General features: G+C 50.2%; 1 protein-coding gene across 2 annotated transcripts in view; it reads left to right on the top strand.

Annotated features, from left to right (window-relative positions):
- Nucleotides 1-1,576: 1,576 nt before the first annotated feature.
- Nucleotides 1,577-14,854, top strand: part of SERPINE2 (serpin family E member 2) — a 60,223-nt gene continuing 46,945 nt past the window's right edge. The window contains exon 1 of one of the 2 annotated variants that reach the window (XM_066345753.1): nt 1,577-1,785. The gene's annotated coding sequence lies outside the window, so the exon portion shown is untranslated. Of the gene's footprint in view, nt 1,786-1,841; nt 2,169-14,854 lie in introns of those variants that run through there. The other variant, XM_066345752.1, reaches the window with a different exon arrangement.

The following is a 14,854-nucleotide window of genomic DNA, read 5'->3' as shown; positions in this document are numbered from 1 at the left end:
CAGCACTGACCATGTCAGTAGCCACTAGGCACTTACTCATTCACCAACCTTCAGCTGTCATTTCTTGAGCAACTATTGTACTACGTCTGTAGTAGTGGCTTGAGGCACTAGGGACTGGGTGAATTGGAAACCATGCTGAACTGGTTTTTCTTCCTTGCTTTCTGGGAGTATATATTCACGTGAGGAAGGGTAGGAGAAAACTAGCCAAGAAACAAGTGAAAAAAGCCAACCTAACCATGATGAGGTCTATGAAGTAAGCAGTAGGTGGTAGGAGGAAGGAAGTGGCTTTAGCTCAAGCGGTCAGGTAAGGGTTACTAGAGTAGGTGACATTTCACTTGAGACCTGAAGTCTAAGGAGACAGCGAGAAGATCCTGAGATCACGGGGATGGGGGTGGGAGGGGTGGTGGTGGCATTTCAGACAGAGAAAACAAGAAAAAAGTATTTACAAGTATTTAAATTCTGCTCTTAATTGGATATAAATAATGAAACAAGTTGTCTTTTTGTGGACTGCTTCCTTTTTAAGGGTCACACCGCCCACAGCTCTTAGAGAGGCTGTGAATCCCCTTAGGCTAGCCCAGATTTTACACTTAAAAGCGACTTTCTCACCCCAACACAGGCACACACTGTCTAGCGTGCTCGCCCACGCGCCAGTTGTAGATTCCGAGTTGCTCTAATCAGTGGCTGAAGCCTCAGCTCAAGGCTGTGTCTGAGATGTACCACATTTCTTTCTCACAGCTGGGGCCCTGGGCCTGCTGCTAGGGTTCTGCACTAAGAGCAACATAAATTATGTCACTAAGTTGGGTCCCCACAAACCTAAGTTGATGCAAAGGAGGACCGAAGACCGGAGATCTGGGGAATGCAGCTGGGAGCTGGACGGTAATTTGTCGCCAGTCCCAGGGGTCTACGCCTCGCTGTTGCGCACAAGGTCCGGTCCCCTCCGCTGTAGTTAGCGGTTGGGAAGGGCTGGATTCCCAGCACTCTGCGGGTTCCTCGTGCTGTCACCGCAGCCAGAAATCCAGTTTTCTGAATTCCCCTCTGCCTTCCGCCTACGGTAACCAGCTGCCCCTCCCGTGTCCCGGAGGCCGGAGAAGTCGGCTCTGGGCACCCTGTGAAGCGCCTTGAGGAGTGATCTGCCCCTTCCCGGCAGTGACCTGGCACCGTTATCCCCATCACCCGGACTGATCGATGGGCACTGTCCCGGGGCGCTCCCCTGTCTCTCCCAGGGGATAGCCAAGACGACTCGCCCTGCGTCTCAGGGACGCGCCACGAGCCCTAGGGTCCCTTCTCCTCCCACCCACACTCGGACCCCAGCGACCCACGTGCAGCTCGGCCCCGGCTAGCGCCGCACCTCGGGGTCGCCGCGTCTCCCGGCGCTTTCCGGGCGCAGCCCCGCTGCCGGGACCCCTGGGGGGCGGCATCCGCGAGGCGGCGGCCAGAGCGGGGGCGCCCGGCGTCCCGGCGCGGGGACGCTGCGGCCCGCTGGCACACAAAGGAGGCGGCGGGAAGGCGGGGCGGGGCGGGGCGGGGGCGGCAGGAAGGGGCGGGGGCCCGGCAGGCGGCGATAAAGCCCCCGCCGAGGCGGCCACTGGCTAGCGCTCTGGGGCGCACGGGCTGCTCCAGCGACGCGAGGCTGCGGACGCCACCGCCTCTTCCTTCTCTGACCCTCCTCCTCGCCGCCGCCAACGCCGCTCTCCGGCCTCCGCCTCCCCCCACGCCGCCACCCGGCTGCGGTTCGGACCGCGCTGCCCTCCGCGGCCGCCGACTGGGGATCGCCAGCGTGGGGCGGTGAGTACGGGCTGCGCGCCCCGGCCGATCCCGGGCGCCCGGGCCGGGAGGGGAGCGGCCGGCGCTGCCCTGCGCCGGGGACGGTCCCTCCGCGCGCCGCCGGCTCCCCGCCGCGACCTTTCGTCGGGCCGGGCGGCTGCGGGGCGAGCGGCGCCCCGGAGGCGGCGACGTCGAGGTGGAGCAACTTTCTCAGCCGCCCTCAGACTGCTGCGTGCGCGCCCCGGCCCCTGTGCCCCGGAACCCGGGCAGGACCCGCGCAGGACGAGGACGGGCCGTGCCGCTGGGGCGCCCAGGTGTGCCCGCAGCTGGGAGTCCCGGGGAACGCGCGGTGGCTGCCGTTCCATCCCAGCCGGCGCCCGTCACCCTGAACCTGAGGTACCCAGGTACTCGCGGACGTCCCCTGCCCCGTGCTTTGCCTGTGCGTCGCCCTGCAGGGAACGACAAACGGACTTAGACTTATTGTTCCCACTGCCTGAGCCAGGTGAGGTGACCAGTGGTTTGGGAGAGAGCCTTTCAATTGGCCTCTGGCACCCGTTTTAACCCTATGGAGTAGGTCTTTGCTATTTTCATCGAATGTACCAGTGGAAATTGCGGTGCTGGTTAGTGACTACAGGTAAGGTACTCAGAAATTCTGGACAGAACTGGCTATTTGCCTGCAAACTGATTGGGGAGGGAAGGCGCCGATTACATAAGACTGAACTCTACCTTAGGTATTGAGGAAGATGCTCTGGAAGGTTTTAATGTTTTAGTAAACGTCACATAAGCCTGTGTGTCTCTTGAGAAAGCTCCAGTGCTGCTGTGTACTTTGCAGGGAACGTTCTTATATTTAGCATCGACATAAAAAGGTGTTTGAAGGTTTGACTTCCTCTTTTAAGCCAGGAAACAGTTTACTTCTCTGAAGTGTTCAGGAACAATTTACGTGATAATTTGTTTCTTTGGAGATTTATGTCAAAAGTTAAATACAGATAACTGAAAAAAAATGTCAGCATTGCTAATTTGGCTATCTAAAGAGCACTTCCAAAATCAAAGATACTTTCAAGGCTGTCTGCATGTCGGAATCAGTAATTACGTGCTGTTTGCAGCGTTTCAGCAAAAATTTTCTGTAGCTATTCAAACGTGGGTGATAGTCTGAATAATTTGAGGTCTCTTTCAACCCTTAAGTTTTGATTCTCTGTTAAAATAATGTTTGAAAATATTGTACAGTGCAGGGCAATTATTGAAGGTCATTAAGATGTCATTTATCTTTTATTCTTTAAAAATGAATCTGCCTTGGCCCTGGCCGGTTGGCTCAGCGGTAGAGCGTCGGCCTAGCGTGCGGAGGACCCGGGTTCGATTCCCGGCCAGGGCACACAGGAGAAGCGCCCATTTGCTTCTCCACCCCTCCGCCGCGCTTTCCTCTCTGTCTCTCTCTTCCCCTCCCGCAGCCAAGGCTCCACTGGAGCAAAGATGGCCCGGGCGCTGGGGATGGCTCTGTGGCCTCTGCCTCAGGCGCTAGAGTGGCTCTGGTCGCAACATGGCGACGCCCAGGATGGGCAGAGCATCGCCCCCTGGTGGGCAGAGCCTCGCCCCTGGTGGGCGTGCCGGGTGGATCCCTGTCGGGCGCATGCGGGAGTCTGTCTGACTGTCTCTCCCTGTTTCCAGCTTCAGAAAAATGAAAGAAAAAAAAAAAAATGAATCTGCCTTGGCCGGTCACTTGGCATATGGGTGTGTCCTGGGTTCAATTGCTGGTCAGGCCACACAAGAGAAGCAACCATCTGCTTCTCCCCTTCTCCTTCTCCCTCTCTCCCTTTCTTTCTCTCTTCTCCTGCTGCAGCCAGTGGTTTGATTGGTTTGAGCGTACGCCTCAGGCACTAAAAATAGCTCAGTACTTGAGCATCGGTTCCAGGCGGTGTTGCTGGGTGGAACCTGGTCAATCACATGCAGGAATCTCTATCTCCTTTTCTCTCACTTAAAAAAAAAAATCCTGGGCCCTGGCCGGTTGGCTCAGTGGTAGAGCGTCAGCCTGGCGTGCAGAAGTCCCGGGTTCGATTCCCGGCCAGGGCACACAGGAGAAGCGCCCATCTGCTTCTCCACCCCTCCCCCTCTCTTTCCTCTCTGTCTCTCTCTTCCCCTCCCACAGCTGAGGCTCCATTAGAGCAAAGATGGCCCGGGCGCTGGGGATGGCTCCTTGGCCTCTGCCCCAGGCGCTAGAGTGGCTCTGGTCGCAACAGAGCGACGCCCTGGAGGGGCAGAGCATCGCCCCCTGGTGGGCATGCCGGGTGGATCCTGGTCAGGCGCATGCGGGAGTCTGTCTGACTGTCTCTCCCCATTTCTAGCTTCAGAAAAATACAAAAAAAAAAAGAAAGAAAGAAAGAAAGAAAAAGAATTAAAAAAATGTCTGTACAAAAATATTGCTGCCTCCCATGAACTTCACATATGACTCAGTCTCCAAATGATGTTAATTTTCAGTTCCAGACTTAAGGGATTAAATACTAATCAGACTGAAGTGGCAGAGTTTGGAAATGCGGTAGTGACTTAGCCAGGTCCTGGCTGCTCTTCCATGTGGCTTCCTCTTCCATCCAGCCCTTCTCCCAGAGCACGGTGGACTTTGGCTCCTGGGCTATATTTCTCCTCTAGTCCCGGTCCCTGTTGGGGAATGCTTTCCATCCTTGACAGTCTCAAATCCAAGGACCTACGCCCATTCTAACTACTGAGTCCTCTACATCCAAATCTTGCCCTTGCCCACAGATGATCAACTTGTGAAATCAGAAACTTCTGCATTTCAGCGTCTCTGAACCACCCTTCCAGGTTGCTAACTGGCCCTCCCATCACAACTCTTCTTCAACACAGGGAAACTCACCCCTGCCTCCTCCCCATGTAGCAGGTGACTTCGCGGCCCGCTCTAGCGTGTAAGTAGAGGCCACGGGATTAAATTCTCTCCATGTCCTACCCCATTTCCCTCTCATAGATATTTCCGAATTTATCCAGTCATCCAAGAGATCTTCTTAAGCATCTGCTGTGTCCAGACCTTAATGTGTGACAAATTAGGGACTCCACATAGAGGGTCCCTGCTCTCTCCAAATTGTTGTTCTTGTGGGAAGAAACCAACAGCAAACCGAACTGTGCTGGGATAAAAACGTATGATGATAGAACATGAGTAAGGTTGAGTAATAGGAAAACATCAAGTTGGAGCGGGAAACTTAGAGAAGGTTAAAGAGAAGGCCTCCCTGGGGCAGTGCCTAATGTCTCCCTGTGAACCCTTTTCTCTTTTAATAGTATTTTTAAAATCCCCTCACCTCCCTTATCCCTGCATCCTGACCTCATCTCCAGCTACCGTCGTGTCTCCCGGGCTTCTGAAACAACTGCACACTTCCCCGGCCACCCCTTCCTTCCGAGTTCTCTGCAAGTTGGCTCAAAGCTCCCCAGAATAGAAGACCCCACGATTCCTGAGCGATTCAACCTGCGGGTGCTCTCCAGACCTCGGCGTGGAATTAGACGTGCATCTCTCCTTCCTTTCTGGTGCGTTCTTCCTTCCTTTCTGGTGCGTTCTTCCTTCCTTTCTGGTGCGTTCTTTCTTCCTTTCTGGTGCGTTCTTTCTTCCTTTCTGGTGCGTTCTTTCTTCCTTTCTGGAGCGCTCTGCCTTCTCTGGTGGCCGCCTCCTCCTGCCGCCTCTTCCTGCTCTTCCTCCCGCCGCTCTGGCATCTCCTCTGCCTCTTGGGGTGACCCGGGGCTCTGTTCTTACTCCTCGTCTGCTCTGTGTCGACAGTGGGTGACCATGTGCTCACAGCTCCAACTGTCACCACATACAAAGTGAGTCCCAAATTGGTGTCCCCAGCTAGTTACCTATATAAATAAGCTGGTGGGCTTATCCATGCACTTTAGACAAAAAAACAAACAAAAACAAAACAAAAAACCCAAAACAAAACAAAACTACCATAAAAGTCCAAAACTGGTGTCATTTCTCACCATCTACCCCAGAACCTGTTTCATCCTTAGCCAAAACTTGTCTGAACTGTTTTTGATGGATCTGTTATTTTTAACAACTATTGTGGTGGTGACTCCACCCTTCACCAAGGTGCGGAGCAGGAACCTCGCGGTGATGCTGGACTGTTCGCTGGACTGTTCCAGCGCTCCCGCCTCCAGACAGCTGCCCAGTCATATTGCTTCTCCATGCTGCAAAGTCCTGGACACCTCCGCTGTAGTCACGTTGGCCCTGCCCTGCCTTAGAGTCCGGAACTGGCAGAATGGTGGCCAGTGTGCCACCTCCAGCTGGCAGATGTCTTGTTGGCCTGGACAGAGTATATAAACATTGAGTTATATTTAGAAATATTAAGATGTCACTTGGATTTATAGCTTCTCCTGAAAGTCAGAAGACCTGGAACATTACATTCCCATGTGGCAACAGCTGGCTGGCACGGAGTTCCCAGTGCCCGGTGACACTGGGGGTGGCTTGCTTTCTGGTACCCCTCGGACTTGTGGTCCTCACTTCCAGTAGCTTCCCGGCTCCCGTGGGTGCTGAGCTAGCGGCCACAGTCTGGGAGACTATTGGCTGGGAGACCCTGGCAGCCTGCGATTCCCTCGTGGTTCTTCCCTGGTCTCCTGCCTGGCGTCTCCCACCTGGCTCGCATCCCTTCCAACCACCTTCCATGTTATTACGGGGTGACTTTCCTCCTGCCCTTCAAACCCAAATCTGCTGTGTCCCTTTTGATAAAAACCCAATGCCTCCCTCTTGTCTTTGGGACAAGCCCTGACTCTGAAAATGTGATTATGCTTATGACAGGTTAGGTATCAAGAGGTGAGCTCTTATCACCATTTCATGGTGGTGTACCCAAGTTTTGGTAAGGAAGGTGGTGGACACATACATCTCGGGTTACTTCACCTGTGTTGACATGCAGTCTCTGCTGTTTACCATCTCCATGGACCTCACCACCCTCCTGCCCTCTCACACCCTCCCTGAGAGGAGGTGGGGCGGGGTGGATTCCATGTCCCAGACAACAGTGGGAAGACTAAATTTGGAGGTACCAGCTGGCGCTGGAGTTCTCAGCCTTTGGAACATGGCAGGCCCTATTATACGCACGGTGCCCAGAGTCAGACAGTGTGTTCCCGAAGGCGCGTCGCTTGTCCTGGCTGAGAACTCCTCAGCACTCAGCCAGGCAGCATTCCACAATGCTCCGCCTTCCCCCACAGCGACGCCCCAGGCTACCAGCCATTTGTGATGACCTGGCAAAATCTAAGCTTTCTTCAGCCCCTTCCCACCTCCCTGCCTCGTGCCTTTCCCGAAACTTTATTTTCTTGCGAACCTGAACTTCCTGCAGACCCCTTGCACCCGCCTTGCCTTTGCCACTGCTGGGCCTCCGCCTAGGATTTTTTTGCTCCATTTTCTGTCTGCATTGATTGTCTGGGTGACTTCCCCCTTTTCAGATCTTGGGCCCAGTATCACCTTTTCCCAAAAAGTCCTCCCTGAAAATCACTGCCCCCAGCAGCGTGTGCGCACACACATCCGCCCGACCCTGTGGATGGACGCCTTTCCACGCCAGACAGACTCTAAGACCCATGCAGACATGCCTGGGTTTTAGTTTCATTTGCAACCGCAGTAGTGACCCAAAGGCATTTAATGGATGTCTGAACTGAACCATATTCCTTTTTGTTATAAGTTTACTACATATTTCATGAAAGAGTGCTTGTTTTTCAGGCTTCAAGGGGAGCTGTCTCCCCAGACCTCCACCCCTGGTTCTGGTACTTATGCATTTAATATACAAGAGGGGGCAAAAGTAGGTTTATAGTTGTTGGTATGGAAAAAGACCTGCAGGTTATGACTGTTACAATAGCTTTATTAACTCTGCCGTGCTCACAACTGTAAACCTAGGTTTGCCTACCCCTGTATATCTTCACGTTAAAAAAAAAAAAATCTTTGATCAACCATGTCTTCTGAGATGGACCGTTACTTAGGAAAAAAAAAGCAGGAATCGTCTAATACAGAAGTGTGTCTGTGTTCACCTTCGTTATCCTCATCTGAACCTTTCCTGGCTTGGGTCAGTCCTCCTTGAGGTCCGTGGGCTGGGCTGTACCCTGTATTTCATGATCTGTACAAGAAAGAGGAACGCTTTCTGCTTGGTTTCCGTTAGGCTTCTCGGTGATGGTGATGCTGCCTTCTTGCTGACTTTTTTCTTTCCATAATCGTTTTTTGGCCACTATTATCAGCCAAGTGTGGTGGGAAGAGCCTTGCTGTGAAAGAGGGTCTGGGCTCTGCCTGCAGTGATTTGAATAGGTGACCATCTAGAACTTCTTTGTCTGTATATACATTGGGTCAGTGCATGTGTGAAAATAATGATCTGAAAGGTGTCTTATTATTTTAAAAAATGTAACTTATAGGTTTATTTTCCTGCCTGATCCAGCTTTCTCATAAATATCAGATCTAGAGGAAATTTTAAAGAAATACTTTTATGTTTATCTACATGAAATTCTTCTTTTTCTTTTAAACCTGTGAAATCCTTCAGCTGTTTCTTTAGTATTCAGAAATAGCATTAAGGGCCAACATGAAGATTTAAGTTGTATTCCCCCTTGGAGGGATTTATAAAAATATATATATTTTAAAAATTGGGTCCCATATACTTGGTTCTTCTTGGTAGAGCCTTGTTTTCACCCATAAATGTACCTATCTTCTTTTTCCAAAACTATCTTTCCCCAAGAATAGATTACATATCTGATCTGAAACATCAATGTTGGGTTTTATAAAAATTACCCTTTGTTGTATAATGGACTCAAATGTAATACACTACATACAGCTTGAAGTGATTGGTTATCGTTAAGCTCAAATTTGATTAAGAGCACTGGAATGTTAGTATCATTTTATTTCTCTTTTGAGATATACCACCTTTCACCCAACAGGCCAAGTCTGTTTAAAGTCAACGACTCTCCCTTGTTCTGATTAAATTTCTAGGTCTGGGTGTCAGCCTAGTCCAGAGAAACTGGCGCCCCCCCCCCCCCCAGGGGCTCTCTGTGTGTGTGGATGCCCACCGGGCCTGAGCAGTCTTCAGTTTGTAATTCCATCCCTGCCTTTGGACAAGCGCGTCCCCTACCTCATCATGTAATTCCTTCACAGGTTGGGGTGGGCGCACCCTGGCTCACAGTTAGATCTGGGGCACCCCGTGCTCTTGCTTCCGTTTGACCTCAGACTTGGGCGTTTGCTTCAGAAGATCATTCCAGAATCGGAATCCACTGTGCCTTTCTATTTTTATCAGTTCATCCTTGAGAGGAAGATAATGGGAAGGAGATTTTCCTGTCAGAGGGGAAAAAAAATCCTTTGAAAAGGCAGAAGGATTTCTTGGAGTGACTGCAAATCCTGGTAAATATACTTTGTTTTTGTTCTGTCCCCCTGCACCCTGCAGTGAGAGCTCTGGTGACCTGGGGCATTAGAATTAGTTCTTCCCCTCTACTTAGTGCCAGCTCATCAAAATAATAATAATAATAATAATAATAATAATAATAACCGTTTGTTTTTAGCCTAAGCTCTTATGGACCAAATCTTGAAAGTGGGTATGGATATGTGAGAGAGTTTGATGCCAAATACACTGCTCACAAAAATTAGGGGATATTTCAAAATGAATAGGAAGCGATAAAAAAAAAAAGAAGCATTTGATTTTTTTTTATAAACAAGAACATCAGAAAAGCAAAGGACAAGTCAAAGGAAATTGTTCTGTCATGCAAATGAGATGCAAACCCAGTTATCCTGATTGAGTAGCAAGTGACAAATCAAATGCTTTTTTTTATCGCTTTGTATTCATTTTGAAATACCCCCTAATTTTTGTGAGCAGTGTACAATGTCCACTCAAAATGAGTAAGGCGATTGTAAATGAAAATAGATTTTTCTTTCTTTTAAGAAATGCTGTGTAAATAATGGCAGTGTTTGCTTCCTCTACTGTTTCTCTTTTCATTTTTTAAAAATAAGGAATCCACTTAGGAAGAACTTATTTTTATTGAGGATTTGGTTACTGTTTAGATTGTATGAGCTATGAACTACTGTACCTATTATCTTTTGGTTAAAAGTACAAAACTCATATCAAAGTAATTGACAGAAAAACCTAGAGCACCCGATGGGTGGCTGGTTTGGATCAGCACCCCTGAGGCACAGTGGAGGCGCTGCTGGCCCTGGCGGGGGCTGGACCGGCTCCCGGCCTTAGGGCTCTCTTTTCTCCCTCCCTGTCTCCTGTCTCTGGAGATTGTCTTTGTTCAGGGACCATGACTGTAGCTCCACGCTTACCTCCCTACAGCCTCCTGTTCAAAGAGGAAAGAGGGTCTTTCTGCCAGTTCCAGTTGGAAAAATTCGAGGAAGGCACCTGACTGGCTCAGTTTGAGTCATATGCCTTTCCTTGGCCAGGGGAATGGGCTATTCTGATTGGCCAAAGCCTGAGTCACATGTTTAAGCATGTGGTCAGGAGGCGAGGAAGTATTGACAGAGGTGTGCTGGACTGGCAAGGTTCCCCAACTGCCATTAGTTTTGTTTTCAGTTGGCAGGGCTCTGTGGTTTCCTCGAGCCCCGTGTCCGCCTGTAGGACAGATGCAGTGTCCTCCCCATTTGTACAGTTGGGAGAGAAGGGTGTGGACCAGCCTCGGTGTCCTCGGTCATAAGTACAACCTGGGTGTGTCCATGCCAGAGCCTGAACCCAGGTCTGTGGATGTGTGAACTGTGGGCTGACACCATGACTGTTCAAAGATTTAGATCCCATCCATTTTTAAATTTCTCAGAAAGAAATTCCTGCCAAACAGTATGCCTCCTCTCAAACAAAACACCGTCTTCTCACTTTGCTGCATGATATCCTTTAATAATTAGCCAAAACACACGAGACAGGAAGAGGCTAATATTTTTGTGTTATGTTTGAAGGAATGTTTCTATGCCTTGGACCTCTCCCCCTTAGACACTGGCTTTATCATGGGATTCAAACTCTGAGATGAATACTGACCTTTAGGTTGAAAAGGTAAGGTGCGTTTACCCGGAGTCCAAGGGAATAATGTAGGCTAAGCTGGAAATTCAACATGACCAAAAACTAAAGAGTGGGACGTGATTTTTAAAAGATGCCTAATTGAACTCCTCAAACATACAGAGACTTAGCTTAGAATATTGTTTGAGATGTAACTTTTCTTTTCATAGTTTTTATAGTTACTTTTTAAGTTACCTTGATTTCAAAATTTGTCAGATCTAAATATGACATGTCTCCATCCTACCCCTCTTCCTTGGTATAGGGTAGTAATTAGGACTGTGGAGGATTTGGAGGCCAATGGTTTTTGGTCTGATCAGTTACTAGCTGAAGGCCAGGAGATCATAGCCAATTTGCTAAATTGGTCCAAGCCTCAGTTTCTTCGTCTGTGAGTTGGGCACAAAGGTAACCATGTCTTAAGTGTAGCGAGGATGAAGTGGAGGGTGTACTTTAGGTGCTGAGCACAGGGGCTAGAATGGAGCTGACTTCCAGGGCACCTGGTGGTGATGGGGGATGGGGGCAGGTGTTTGTCCAGGTGAGCATTCAAGTCCTCTGGGACTCAGTGTTTTTGTTCTGTCTTTGACCTGGTGAATGATTGACCTGCTGTGTATGTTCACATGCTTTGTTCCAGACTCCTTCCTGTAACACTCTTGGTTGGCTGTACTCCCAGTGATCAGCTGGTCACCTGTCCTTCCCCGGGCTTCCGGGGCTTCCAGGGCTGGCTGTGGAGCAAAGGATGGCCGATACAGGAGGCCAACCCCCTCTCGCTTCTCCTGTATGGGGAAATGTGAACAGCTGGGCCGCCAGGAAGTCTTCCTAGGGTCTCATTTCAGGCTCGCCCTGTCAGGCTGGGTGCTTTTCCTTATATTAGTTATGCAGAAGGAATAAATGTCTGCAGAGTAAGAGATAATCTATTTGGTTTACCGTTTCAGTCTTTGCAAGTGTAGCATCCAGAGTCTTCTCTTTTTGGTCTTGTTTTTCAGACTGAAAAGATCCTTCTTACTGTATCCAGTGATGTCCAGATACCCAGAAATAGCCACTGGCAGCACATGCTGAATGTACATGCGGTCATTTAATTATAATTCAATTCCTTCAATATACGAAAGCGTTCTATGAATGTTGAATTAAGCTCAGCAAATAGTCCCAGATAGGAAAGGTATTCTGTGCTGCCATTCATAGGACTTTTGCAGAATTTATTGGCAAATACTCATTTGGGATTTTATGTAGCACTCAGCATATGCCCACACCTGAATTGTTCCTTGGACAATGGGACGGGAGATGCCAGGGACATTCCATGTGATGGCTTAATTATAAAGAGAACTTCCCTTCTAAAGATGTGAATTTTCTCTTTGCAATTAATTTACCGATAGACTCATATCATCTTATGCCAAACCTGTGTTCATTTCTTAATGCCTTGTTAATGAAAATAGCCATTTGGAGGATTGGCCAGAGATGCCAAAGTATTCAAAGTAAACCTGTTCTTGTGCAGCATGGGGGTAAATTATGAATATTCAAGTACTAATCATACTAATGTGAATTAATTCAGCAAGTCCCTGTAGCACAGTTGTGTCCATGCATGTGTATCACTTATTAGCCTAACATTTCTGTGAGTAGGATAGTATGAGTTTTCACATACACCACAGCAAAGTCATGCTTTTGTCTTCCTGTCTACCTTGTGCTCTGCTTCGGTGTCTCTTTAAGGTCTGTTCTGCCTCAGGAACCCTCGAGGATTTTTTAATCAGTGCTGTTATTCTGGACTCTTTCCACAACACCTGCCCAAAAGATGCCTGAAGGGAGAGGGGAATGAAAGATGATGGGCCATTTGTCTGTCGAGTACTGTTGGGCACATTTTATATATGATCTTGTCGAATCCTAACGGCCCTTGTAAGGTGGAAATCAGTCCGAGCTAATGGGTGGCCCTGAGATTCAGGTGTACGGCGTGCCCAGCTGAGACCCACCCCACCCCTGCCCTCGTGTCTCTGTGGCGGAGATTTTCGGGTCAGTGAGCGACTGAGGCGGAGCAGTGTGGCCGGGCCAGACGCAGAGCCCACAGGTGAGGGGTCGGAACACTGCTGCACCGAGGATGAGTTGGGGAGTCGGTGAACCTGGGTTGAGAGCCCAGCTCTGTGCTTCTGTGCTAGGTAGTTTTGCGGCCGTGAAACATTTCCTTCTCGGTGCCCCATTGCCATAGCTAGACAGTGGGGCTGGTAAGGGTGTTCCCTTCCTGGCAGACAGAGACAGGATTGTCCCCGTTTCAAGCAGGGATATAGGATGTACAGTGATCTAGGTCACTTGGCAAAGTCAAGGCTGCTGTGGCAGGTTGAGAGCTCATGTCACTGCTCCTGCCACTCACCCTTGAGCAGCCCCCAAAGTACCCCACTGACCGGGGACAGTTACCATCCGTTCCTGAAAGCCACCTGTCTGGCTCATGTCTCCTTTCTCAATGTTGTTCACTCCCATGATCTCAGAGAGGATGATTCCCAGAGAATAAAGAGATTCCCCAAGACTTACTCTGGATGAGTCTGCCCACATGGGTCTCCAAAGGACTGGGAAGATGACAGCTCTGTTGTATTTGGGTGACATTCAGTTGGAGAGCTAGTTTTTGAGCCCTTACTCTTTAACAGGTGCTCTGAGGGACACAGAAGTATCCCCCCTAAAGAGGATGACCTTTGAGGATCTTGTGTGTTTGGTCAGGACAGGCATGTCTGTGATACTTGAACAGCATGAGATGGTCTAGAACAGTGGCACACCGAAGTGGGGTGGGGGCTATTAGGGGTGTATCGTCTGCAGAGGATTTAGACCCAGTAGTGAAACCACATCAGAACTGCTTTGCTTTTTTTTTTTTTTTTTTTTTTTTTTTTTTATTTTTCTGAAGCTGGAAACGGGGAGAGACAGTGAGACAGACTCCCGCATGCGCCCGACCGGGATCCACCCAGCACGCCCACCAGGGGCAATGCTCTGCCCCTCCGGGGCGTCGCTCTGCCGTGACCAGAGCCACTCCAGCGCCTGGGGCAGAGGCCAAGGAGCCATCCCCAGCGCCCGGGCCATCTTTGCTCCAATGGAGCCTTGGCTGCGGGAGGGGAAGAGAGAGACAGAGAGGAAGGAGGGGGTGGGGGTGGAGAAGCAAATGGGCGCTTCTCCTATGTGCCCTGGCCGGGAATCGAACCCGGGTCCCCCACATGCCAGGCTGACGCTCTACCGCTGAGCCAACCGGCCAGGGCTGCTTTGCTTTTTACTGTCGTGCACCACACTGGTCCTCCACCAGAGCGCAACTGTCACCCTGACCCTCAGTACTGCACTGTGGTCATAATCTCCTGCCAAAGGGGTGCTACCGCTGAGATGTTCACGGGGTCAGACTGAGGTGGTCAGTGGGGACTGAATCATTGGGAAGCTGCCCGAGGTCCTCACTTCTCCCTCTTGGGGCAGAAGGAGTCCAGGGAACTAATGTGTGAGCTGACAACTGAGCAGGAGCTGTGGCCGTGAAAGCTCTTTCCCAGCATTGCCTCCCTGCGTCCTCACGCGGCCCAAGTTCATTCCGCAGGTGGGGCAAGTGACGGACCGTGTCTAGGTCCCGACTTCCTCCCACGTGACGTGAGAGCTGTACTGGCCACAGTCCAGGAGTCCCGGGGCTCAGCAGCACCAACACCAAAGCCCCTGACATGTCGAGGTTTCTTGAATGTCAGTCACAACTCATCGTAGCGTGTGCTGGTTCGGGCTGTCTGCCCAGTGGGCAGTGCTGGCCCATCACCAGTAAACATGTCTAGGTAGCCCTCGTGGGGGATGTGGTCATTTTTTTTCTTTCACAATAACTCTCCACAAAACCCTTTTTTGCCCTAGATTTTTCAGAATTGCTGTTTATTGACTTGTAGTAGTCATAAAAAGATGGCCATTTCGCCTCTCACATGCTCTTTATGGTTAAGTTCAAGGGAAAGAGTAGATCCCTGAAAAAAGACACTGAAAGTCTTCATGGACAACCGGAGACAGGAGGGAAGCATTAGTCGCTTGTAACCTTCATGTCGCTCAGCGTCCATGGCGACGAGACTGGCGAGGATGGCACTGCATTGGGCCATTCTTTTCGGGGTCGTGCTTGAGAGCCAGCACAGTTCCAGAGCCAT

The sequence above is a fragment of the Saccopteryx leptura genome, chromosome 7 (assembly GCF_036850995.1).
Source record: "Saccopteryx leptura isolate mSacLep1 chromosome 7, mSacLep1_pri_phased_curated, whole genome shotgun sequence".
Classification (NCBI taxonomy): domain Eukaryota; kingdom Metazoa; phylum Chordata; class Mammalia; order Chiroptera; family Emballonuridae; genus Saccopteryx; species Saccopteryx leptura.
This window is presented reverse-complemented; position numbering and strand designations above follow the sequence as displayed.